The sequence below is a fragment of the Lathyrus oleraceus genome, chromosome 3, assembly GCF_024323335.1.
Source record: "Lathyrus oleraceus cultivar Zhongwan6 chromosome 3, CAAS_Psat_ZW6_1.0, whole genome shotgun sequence".
Classification (NCBI taxonomy): Eukaryota; Viridiplantae; Streptophyta; class Magnoliopsida; order Fabales; family Fabaceae; genus Lathyrus; species Lathyrus oleraceus.
The window spans coordinates 271065099-271077421 of NC_066581.1; positions in this window are offsets into that span (position 1 = coordinate 271065099).

Sequence of the window (12323 nt, forward strand, 5' to 3'; positions counted from 1 at the left end):
GGGAAATCAAGACGTTGATAAAGATGTACCAAACATCATGTCAGACATGTTGACAAAGACTCAAATTCATAAAGAGAATGATTATGTGATCATTGAGAATAATTATGTGAGTGATGATGTTCATGAATATGTCGAAGATGATACTATTGTATCTCATGGTGGTGTTTCCAATAACCATGACGTGAAACAAAAATCTGCATCAAAAGGAAAGAAGGATCGTGCAGTAGAAGATATGGAGAAAATTATTGAGACATTGTGTGAAGATGTGGTAAGTAATGATGAAAGCATATTTATGGGATGTGCTTTTAATAACAAGGCATATAGATTGTTTAACAAGGGCACTAAATCTATGGATGATGTTCAACTTAAATGACTTCCTGTGAAGATAAAGATTTTGATCTCATTAATCTTGATGCGAAGCAAGTTGTTGCTGACAAAACAGGAAGCACCATGATGTATGCTAAAGAAGATGGAAGTTTTTATGATGCTGAAACTTTTGATCCTATTGCCTATCTTGGAGCCATCAAATTGATATCAAGACTGTCTTGTATTCTGAAGCTCAAAATTTATCAGATGGATGTGAAAAGTGTCTTCCTCAATAGGTACTCGAATTTCAAAGTTAATCAGGATGCTAGTAATTATGTCACTGACAAGGATGGTGTCATTAAGAAGGATGATTATGTGGATGTTAGTATGGATGCTACTACTGATATCAACATCAGGAAGGGTGTTAATACGGAAGACAATGAGAATCTAATGATAGTTCACATTTATGTTAAAGACATTGTCGTTGGACTTGAGACTTCACACACAAAAAGGGGGAGAGGATTGTGTGGATTGAAAAAACTTGTTTTTTTAAAATTTTGTGAAATAAAATAAAAGTTAATAAGAATTTTGAAAAACATAGCAGCAGAAAAATAAAAAGCAGAAAATAAATTACGGAAATTAAAAGAGTTTAAGGGAAAAGAAGGACACCAAGAGTTATAAAGGTTCGGTCAAAACAAAATGACCTACTCTTTTCCTCAAAAATTGATCTTGAGAGTTTTCAATAATACTTTGAGAGCTTTTAGCAGGAAAGACTCATGAATCCCCTTATACAAGGAATGTTGGTTGAACTTCAACCAAAATATACAAGATGATGGATGTGTGTGTTTGTGTATTTTCTTCGGAATAAGCTTGAGAGTGAATGAGCATGTCTTTAAATAAGATGAAGACGCCAGCCACACTAGACAACAAATGGATTTGTTATTGCTTTATATTTGGCGAAGGATTTAAAACTATTTCATGGACAACTCGATGGATTGGTTCCACAACTAAATCTTCATGAAAAAAAGTTTCTTTGATGGGTTTCATTGATTCTAAACATGACTCCTCCTCTTCTTTTATTGGTAAAATTTCTCGCCATTCAAGTTTAAAACGTCGTTACAACGCTTTTGTAAATGTATCTCAACTCAAGTTTGAATGACGCTAATACCACCATAGCCACCATTTGAGAGTATGAGCTCTCATGGCCATTGGAACCACCACCATCTTCTCCTTATCCAAAGTTCCAATGGCCTTGATTATTTTTTTTCGGTTGAAAGAATCCATCAATATGCATCTTTTACTCCATAAAAGTTCAAAATGGAATCATAAATCTCATTTAGCGAGAATGAGATCGAAATGAAAATACCAATTGATAAGAGGTTTTCTATCAAAACTATTAAATTAGAGATTCTATAATAAAAAAGGGGAAACTATTATAAAGTTATCTAAACAAATTAAAAATAAGATTTTCATTCATTGATCTCTTCAATCTCTCCAAGAGAGTACATCTAATATTTGTAGTGAATAGTAAAATAATTATTTTTGACAAAAAGTAAAATAAAATATTTAAAGATTAAAAAATCCAACTAAACAATAATCAAAATAAAAGTCGAATTAAACTATAATTTCTTTCTAACTTAAATATTTAAATTAGCTAAAAACTAATTCCACGATTCTATCAAAACACTTAAGATCCACTGAAAAAACTTAATCTAAATTTATATCTAATATTTAAGAACTTTTCCGATTACCTAGAAACTTAAAAGACCTTTGAATTTGTATCAACTCAAATTGTTTCATGGGAAAATGACTGGCAGTGAACTCTTACAGAGTCAATCTCCTTTGGACCTCTGGGCTACGTTATAAGGTTAATTTATATTTGAAGTAAACTTTATAAATCCAAAATAGAAATAAAACTTATTTGTTTATTTGATTAACTCAATATACTCTGTTTTGCAATTGAACATTAATATTTTAAAAAAACAGTACATATGTGGTATAAGCTACATGATAAATTAATAAATGATTGTATTAAAGGAAAACTATATTTTTTAAGATGATAAAACCAAATTGTATTGTAACATGCTGCTTATGTAGTGTTATATATATATATATATATATATATATATATATATATATATATATATATATATATATATATATATATATATATATATATATATATATATATATATATATATATATATATATATATATATATATATATATATATATATAAAAGATTAATTGTTATGCATTGTCAGTGTAAAAAGTGTAAAGTTTTACACTGTCAATGCATCACAATCATCCGTCTTTATTATTTTTTAAATGTTTAAAATAAAAGTCAAATCTTTTAAATAAATTAGTGGTTGTGATTAACTGATAGTGTAAAAAATCTTTACACTGTCAGTGTATATCGATTAAATTCTCTCTCTCTCTCTCTCTCTCTCTCTCTCTCTCTCTCTCTCTCTCCTCTCTCTCTCTCTCTCTCTCTCTCTCTATATATATATATATATATATATATATATATATAATAAAGAAGTACAATAACAACATAATAAATATAACGTTTTAAAATAGAAAAAAAATCAACCATGGTCAAATAAAAAAAATATTATTACAATAAATCGCCCACGACCCAACACATTTAACTATTTAAAACAAATATTTAACTACTTCTTACAACACTAACACAAGAGTATATGAGAAAAAATCAACTACAAATTTAAAGTATTTTTGATCAATGCATTTAATAATAAAGAGTTTGAGTTTTTCTTTTATAACTTTGACTTCCTTCGTCCCTTATAATATTAGGCGATGAAAGACTTTTTAATATGTATATTTTCAATCAACCCTAAGATCAATCTTGATTGAAAATAATACACCGGTCTCTATTCTCTAAACATACCATCATAGTTCAAAAGAACTATCACACTCTATCATAATGTGTGAGTGCATATTCCGATTAAGTTCCGTTATGAGTGTTTTATATGATGTCAAAACTAGGATTCTTTATCGTTTATGTACATTGGACGATATCCTCTTATTCTCTATGTGCATCTTAGCATTAGGAAGCATACAAGTCATTGAGAACATCTTTGAAAAGGTCTCATGCATTAAACATGCATGAAAAATCAAGGTTTATGAAAAATTACTTGTCAGGTCGACACATGCATAAGATAGGTCGACACGTACGTAAACATGCCGGTCTATAGTAAAAAATTGCAGGCTATAGGTTGACACATCCTAGTTACAGGTCGACACATATACCGCAATATTAAAGTTTGTAGCTACTATTTTGTGTGATGACTCCACAGGTCGACACATAGGAGGCACATGACATTAATAGGTCGATACATGACCTTCAACGGGTCGACCTATGCCTCATACATGTTGACACATGACTTGAACAGGTTGACCTATACGATGATTTTTTTCATATTTTCTCAAAGTTAATTGCATTCCTTTTTCCTCTCATTCACCCATGCATATATATACTTCACACATGCATCATTCTCTAGTAAGGTTTCTAGAGTGAGTAAAACCTACATGAATCCAGGATTTCAAAGCATCTCATCATCTTCAATTCAATCTATACATACATACAATCAAACTACAGATAATCATTTTTTGATTGGGTGCCATCTAGATTAAAATTGATAACGTCCAATTAGGTTTGTTGTACCCAGTATATTAGGTTGCGATCTTTGAGGGATCCAAATAAGAAAACCGAGGTGGGGTTTTTCTTCAAGATATTTAAGGTTTGAAGGTTTTGGACAAGATTATGCAATTCAAATCCGGTCGAGTGAAAGCCTTGAGACTAGGTGTGTCGGCAAGGGAGTAGCGTGAAACGGTGGATCGAGTTGACAAATCTTGGGTTCAACAAGTGTGTGCTTGGGATTAATTCAGCCGGGTGAAAGCCTTGAGACAAGGAGGTCGTGCAAGGAATTAGCAACAGCAGGTGAATTGAAGCGACATTTTTGGTGACTTGATCAATCTTTTATCAAGGTTTTTGGAGGTGCTAGAGTCAAGAACAAACTTAGGGCTTGTGAGATTTGATTTCTCATCTCTTGTATTCATACATTTACAAAGTAAGATTTATTATACTAATATCTCAATTTGAATTCGAATTGAGGGCAAACATACCCATAGCAAGGTTGATTGGGGAACTTCCTAAACAAATCCTTGCGTACTCTCTCTCTCTCTCTCTCTCTCTCTCTCTCTCTCTCTCTCTATATATATATATATATATATATATATATATATATATATATATATATATATATATATATATATATATATATATATATATATATTATATATATATATATATATATATATATATATATATATATATATATATATATATATATCTTTTATTTATTTATTCAAAAGTTATTGATTACTTTGATCTCTTGATCAATATTGTTTGGATAATAACTTTTGAATTCTTTGTTAATCTGTGTTATTGTAGTAATCACATGCCATTTGGTAGTGATTGGATTTATAAGAACTACAAACGCTATACTAATATCCAAACTTTGTTGATTGCACGCAAAGTATTTGGCAAATTGTTTCAACTAGTTTTTTGTTTGTTGTTATCATTGGATATAGATATTTATAATAGTAGAGTATTCAGTTTTTTGTTCAAAGTGTTGTTAATCAACTTGTGGATTATTATCATACCATTGACATCTTTACACATATCCGAGCTATTCAATAGTAGGTTCGGTTAGATGATTTTTCATTTGGGAAATATTTGAAACTTGCTTTCGTGCCATAAATTTTTCTAAATCAAATTTTAGAATAATTTTTTAACTTGGGATCTATTCACCCCCTCTAGATCTAGGCATATTGTCTAACAAGTGATATCACAAGCTCCGGTTGTTTCCAGTCTTAAGATTTGCTTATTAGAAAATGGCTACCGAACCTAAAGGGGCGTACAATAGAGCACCTATTTTCACCGGCGAAAATTATGGCTATTGCAAAGCTTGTATGCATATCCATATCAAATTCATTGATAAGGGTGTATGGGACGTCATCATCAATGGTACTAATGAAATTACAATGACCAGTGGTGAAAGCGTTATCGTACCAAAACCAGAAAGCCAATGGAATGATTATGATAGGAAGTTGTGGTTTCATGATTGGGAAGCACAAAATATTCTCATATCCGCATTAGGTGTTGATGAGTATTATCGTGTCTCTCATTGTGAAACCGCCAAAGTTATGTGGGATGCATTAGCAGTTGCCCATGAAGGAACTAATGAAGTCAAACAAGCTAGGATCAACACATTGAACAAAGAGTTTGAACTCTTTCTTATGAAGCATGGTGAAACCATTGCCGACATGCAAAAAAGATCCACACATCTTATTAATAGATTGAATGCTCTAGGTAATCCTATCTCCAATGTTATTGCTACTAACAAGGTTTTAAGATGGCTTAACAGGGAATGGAAACCCAAGCTCATTGCTATCAAAGAAGCGAATTATCTTAAAGCACTTGATCTTACTACTTCGTTTGGTAAATTTGAAGAACATGAGCAAGAACTCACTTGCTTGGAAAAATATGAAAAAAAGGTATGAAAAGAAGATGAAGAAAGAGAAAGGTAAAAACAAGGCAGAAGAGAAGACATCCATTACTCTAAAGACTTCTAGTTTCAATTCCTCAAAGAATGAGCCTAGTGAGTGTGAAGAAAGGATGACAAGAACTCCGATGATGATATTGGGCTATTTGTCAAGAGATACCAAAGGTATATTCGGAAGAACAAAGTCAAGCATTCAGAAGGAAACCTAGCCAAATATAGAAGGGAGTCCAAGTCTTCAAAAGATGATGAGAATAAGAAAGGTAAATTTAGAAGCTCTTGTTATAATTATGGTGAAATTGGTCATTATAGCTCATAATTTCACATGATTAAGAAACACAAAGAAAGATGGAATCTGTAAGACCCCAATTTTGGGCCCTAAGATCCCTCATGGCCCATATCATTCATATCATAACCTCAAGGATCAATGCATGCCTTTGCTTCCCTCCTAGTGGTTAGATTGCCTTGTGGGTTTGTTTCTTGATCACCAAGCATACTTTGCATTTGTATATCTTTGCTTTCATATGTTTATCATTCAAAAAGTACAAAAATATTGTCAGCCTAACCTTGTTGCTTGCAGTTGAAGCAATCATCAGCAATTAGGTCAAACTCAGTCATTGATCAGTCAAAGCAATGGATGATGGCCATTCTTGCAGAATTTGGGCACCATGATCAATAATCAAAGGTTCACACATCTTGAGACATCAGTTGAGGTCAAGTTCTCAAGGAATTAGGGTTTGGAATTCATCAGAAGTGGTTCAATCAGTCCAAAACCCTAGAAAAGTCAAACTTGGTCAACAGTTGATTTAATCAAGAATTTGATGGATAGAATTGATTTGAAGAAGTTCATTCATGCTTGTATAAGTCTCATCTATCATGTTCAACCTCATCATGGAAGAAAATCAAGTCAAATCAGAAATTTTCCAGAAATAGAAAGTGGACTTGTAATTTCAACTGCCAAAAATGGAAACTTCTTGATCTTAAACTTACATCATGATACAAGCTCCAAATGAATTTTTGCCCAACATGAAAGTTGAAGATCTTGTCTTCCCATTTTCAAAAAGTCCAAGAACATCAAAATCCCATGTGTGGTTGTCAAGATATGATCAAATCATTTTCACCAATTTTTGAACTTCAACAAGCCATAACTCTCAAACCATAAGGCCAAATTTGGTGGGGTTTTTTCCTACACATCACATTTTTCATCCTCTTTCCAAAAATATAAATTTCATGACCTCAAACCTTACCATTCAAAATGGCATTTTTGGACCTTTTGCATTTAAAATCAAAGTTTGACTCACAGTTGACTTTTTGATTTAGGACTTTTTCTCATTTTTGCCAATTGGGAAATGCTTCATATATTATTTTTGATTTGCTCAAAGCCTAAAATCATCATCACATCACCATTTTACCACCATTTTGGACCATAGTACAATCTTGGCAATTTTAGCAATTGGTTGGAAAAGAGCAAAAGCAAGTACAGCATTCCTTTAGCAGACCAAAAACAGCATTTGTGCTGGTCATTTGCAGCCTTTCAAGCCCAAATTCGTGCAGACAAATACACCTCCATTTCCAAAAACACAAATTTGGCAATGTTGCAAATGGAAGTACATAAGCAAAACACATACAGCAATTCATGTGCAGCCATAAAACAGCAAACATGTAGTCTGTACACAGCCTGTCTTAAGGCCCAAAACCATGCCAAATTCACACCTCCACTATACACTTGACCAAATTAGCAAATGTGCAATTGCCTTCTTTTAACCTAAGCAAGCTTAGGCATTGATTAAGCATTGTTAAACAGTGGTATATAAGTGGATTTTCTGCATTTTTCTAACCCTAGTTTGGCAGCCTACCACACAGAAAAACAGATATTCTCTCTTCTTGCATTTTGGCCAGATATCAAAATTCTGTCAAATCCTCCAAACCCTCAAGCTACCTTTGGTTGTTCCATCATCTACCACCAACATTGAGCTTGTTCCAACCACCAAATCACAACTGGATTGTCATTTTCTAACTCTGCTCTTTGAAGGACCAGTCATGGCAAGATGAGATTTGGAAGCTTCCAAGCACTCTTGAGCTGAAGGCTTCTCATCATCCTTCACTACCAAGCACGATTTCCAACTGCTTGCACTCATAGTCACCAAAACAGCACTGCATCATAAGTTCTTCAAAACCAAGTAAACCCTCTAATCATTTTTTTTCTCCATGCCATGATATGCTTAGGGTAGATAGATGTATGCTGAACATGTTACAACTTAAATCATGCTAAGTGATCAATTATATGGAGAGAAATCTGGTTTTCCTTTTTTATGTCCAATAGCATTTTCCATCGATTTGGTTTGGACATGATGAGTTAATGAAATTGCATACCATATTCTTGTTGCTGGAGGCTTAATGATGCTGTTTGGCATGATTGGATTCTTTTTTTGGGCACTTTGATTCTTGATGATTTTTGCATGATGATGATGAATGCTGTTCTTGATTAAGCCCTGCTGCTGATTTGCTGTTTTAATATGCCCAAACTTTCCATGGTTCATGTTTGTTGTTGTTGGTTAATACTGCATTTTGATGATGAATATTACTACCATGCTGCTATGTGCTGTTGTTTGGATAATTACATGATGATGATACCCAACTGCTGCCACCAAACGCATAAACCTCAATCCTTTTCCAGACTCTTGTTGATTGCTGTTGTTTGTTCTTGATCACATGAACCTACTGTGCTATGCTATACTGCTATATGCAGTTGTTTGTTTTGCTATAGTTTGGTCGAATGAACATGATGATGATGAACTTTGAATGGTGAATGAATACTGCTACTGTTTTGAACTTGTATGAAATACCTCTCTGCCATGCCTCTTGACTTTTGGTTGAGAAAATATTTTGGTGATGAACTTGGTTTGATGATTATATGACAATGATAAACACCCTGCTGCTATTGCTAAACCTCAAACTGTCCAATATTTTTTTTTTTCATGCTGTGACCTGTTATTGTTGTTTATGCTGTTGGTCATTGCTGTTGTGATAAGGTGATGAATGCTGTTGTTTCTCAAATCATTGAACCATGCTGCTGCTACAGCCAAGCACATAAACCTTAGCCATTTCCAAAATTCCTGCTGGCTGTTTTTGTCTGATTTGCATGAACCATTACCATGCGCTTTGCTTTTGTGTGGTGGTCAAGTTTTGTTATATTGGAAATACCATGTGCTGCCATGCTGTTTATGCTCTATTGTTTGAAGTTGGCTGTATGATGATAAACACTGAATGATGAATGAAAGTGCTGTTGCCATGATTATGTTGTTTTGCTGTTAGCTAGGTTTGCTAAAATAATAAATGACCATTACCATTGCTGGTTGCTTGCTCGAATTTTGGTGTTATAATGATGATGACATGAGGCTAAAACCATGCTGCAATTTTGAAACATGTTGTTGCTGTTATTTGTTTTGTTTGATATGATGATTGATGAGCACGCTATGCTAAACCCTACCACTGATGTTGCCTTGCTGTATATGCCCTACTGCATTTGAATGCTGTTGTTTGGTTTGTTATTTGGATGATGATGATGAATACCAATGCTGTCAATGCCCTGCTGTTTTGAAACCTTAAAATCTTGCCAGAATTCTGCATGAATGTGTATGGTTTGTACTGTTTAAGTGTGCATGAGTGTGGTTGCATCATTACCATGTTTGTTCGTGAGCTATGATTTTTGATTGCTGTGATTTTGATTGGAAATGTTGAATGCTCTTGCTTACTTGCTGTTATGATGATTACATGACAGTGATGAATATGCTGCTGCTGTTTTGATTTAACCCATAAAATCTACATGTTCTTGTGTTAGCTGTATTTGGCCGTGAGTGTTTGATTATTGCATAGTGATGATGACTGTTTGATTGCATGATGAACATAATACTTTGCTGTTGTTTGAACATAAGCTGTCTACATGATGAATGCTATGCTGTTGGAATTGTTGGTCGAAGTTTTGTGCTGCTGTTGAGCTTAGAAATGCCAATGCCATGTTTAGTTGTTGCTGTGCATTTGAGGTGTTTTGAATGATTGTTTGAAGCAAAACCTGTTTTGCTGTTGGCCAAACCCTAGGGTTTATGTCTTAAACCCAGAAATTCATTCCATTGGGCAATTTACTGTTTCATTGGGCAACAGCCAATGAAAACATTTCATTTGCCTTGCCCAAAATGCAGCACTTCAATAAGTGACTGCAGAATTACACAAATGCCACGGTTGACCCTTGTGTTGGCCAATTGCCTTGCCTTTTGTTCATGCTTGCTACATTATTTCATCCAACTTCAACAATTATTTTCTAATTCATTTTTCATCCAAAAATTATGATTCTTTTTCCATCATGTTCATGATTGAGTCTAGTTTTTAATTGTGATTTTTAATGATTTTTCCATTGGCTGGATTTTTTATGATAATTATTTTCTTCACATGTATGCCAAAATGATACATTGTGCCATTTCAATTGTGAAATACTCATGTTGCATCCATTGCCTTTGAAATTTTTTGTGGTAAAACTAGACACATTGATCTTCATTTCCATATAAAGTTTGTGGATTTCCCATTTGTGGTTTGATAGATATGAATTTTTGAATTAGGGTGTGACAATTTGTGTCACACCAATGATTTGCAAATGTATGATTTTTGTTCACATGCTTCCTCTTATCCAAATGATCCCAACTTTTGCATGAATGATCCCTTGTATGTCTAATTGATGTATGAATTTTCTTGGAATTAATCATGCTGTTTTCCATTTAATTGTGAATTTTCTTCCATACTTGGTCATTTGTTGACTTTTTGTGCTATACATTGCCAAATCTTTTTGTGAAATTCTCACATCCTATTGTATGACCATGAAATTTCATATGTGACAACTAGACACTTCAAGCTTTGCATTGGTGTTAATCTCATTCATTTCTCTTTTGTTTTCAAATTGATATGATTTTTTGAAGTTGACCTATGCTTGTTGACTTTCACCATGCTTACTTAAACTTGGTTTGACTTCATGATTTTATTTGACTGCCTTCCTCTCATCCAAATGCCATGAAATTTTACATGTATACCATGTTAGATGTTAGGATTAAGTGTGATTTATTTCATGATTTTTGAGATTGCTTGAGTTGACTTTTGGATGAAGTCTTTGCTGTTGACTTTTGTGTGCTTCTCTTGCTATGCTTTGCATTCTTTGGCTTATGAAATGATCTTGATGCATGATATAAGTTTGAATCCAATTGTGTTTGCTTCCTACATGATTGCATTTGACTTTGATTGAACATTGCTTGCTGCCTTGACTTTTTCTTTCATCTTTGACCCTAGGCTAGTCCTAGTGGTCTTCTGAGCTTACAATTGAGCTGTTGTTTCAGGTTGAGCACCCATGCTTTAAGGATCACTCCAATGTGCTTGATTTGAATTGTTTATATTGTGCTAACATTTGTTTTGTAGGTGACTCATATGCTTGAGTCTTTGTGCCTTGCACAATTGGTCCTTCTGTGTGACCATTGGTTCATTTCCTTTTGCTTTTGACTGTTGACTTGTTTACTAATAAGTTTGACCTTTGCAGGTACTTTAGTTGCCTAAGTTCTTTGAACTTGATTGCTTGCTTTGCTATTTAGCATTTGCTTTGAGGTATAAATACTTCTTCTTCATGTAGTCTGGAGACCCGGTCTGTTATTTGACCGGGCAAACTGTCTGAAGTCCTCCTTAAGAGGCAATGCCTGTGTTTGTTTATAGTTGTCCTAAGCAGGAAAAGTCCTTCAAGTAAGGCAATTGGTGGAAGGTAGGGATAAGCAATCTATCCCCCACTATTCAGTGTGTCCTCTCTTTGCTCCCAGTACCTGGTTGAAGCAATGAGATAAAAACCCAAGATCTAATCGAGTCAATAATGTGGAGAGAGTTCCTACTTTCTGAACTCCCACACTTTCTTTGATGCTCTCTCTGATTTGAGATAGAAGCAATGAGGCATACTCCTCATCTCCTATTCATCTGCTTCACCTGAGCCCCTCAATGGCCAGGTTAAGAGCAACCTTTACCCATTACAGTGGACTTTTAAAGTCAAACCCTCTTGTGTGAGCCCCCATTGTTTGGCTATAGAGTGTGTGTTTGATATTCATTGATTGATTGATTGCTTCATGTGCACTTGCTTGCCTGTATGCTATGCATTCATCATCATCATCAATTGCCATTAATGCATGATCATCTCATTTATCTTTGTGATGCTATCATTGTTGTTTGCCCATTGAGGACAATTGTAAGACCATTGCTTTGGCATTTGCTCCTGTGATATGGAAGGATAGAGTGTAAGACCTCATTGGTCACTCATATCTTCTGTTTATCCGTTTGTATGTGAGGTTGCAGTTATAAGTCCCTGTAAGTTGGCATCTGCTTTCCTGTGATCATATTGTTGCTTTTGTTCTTGTA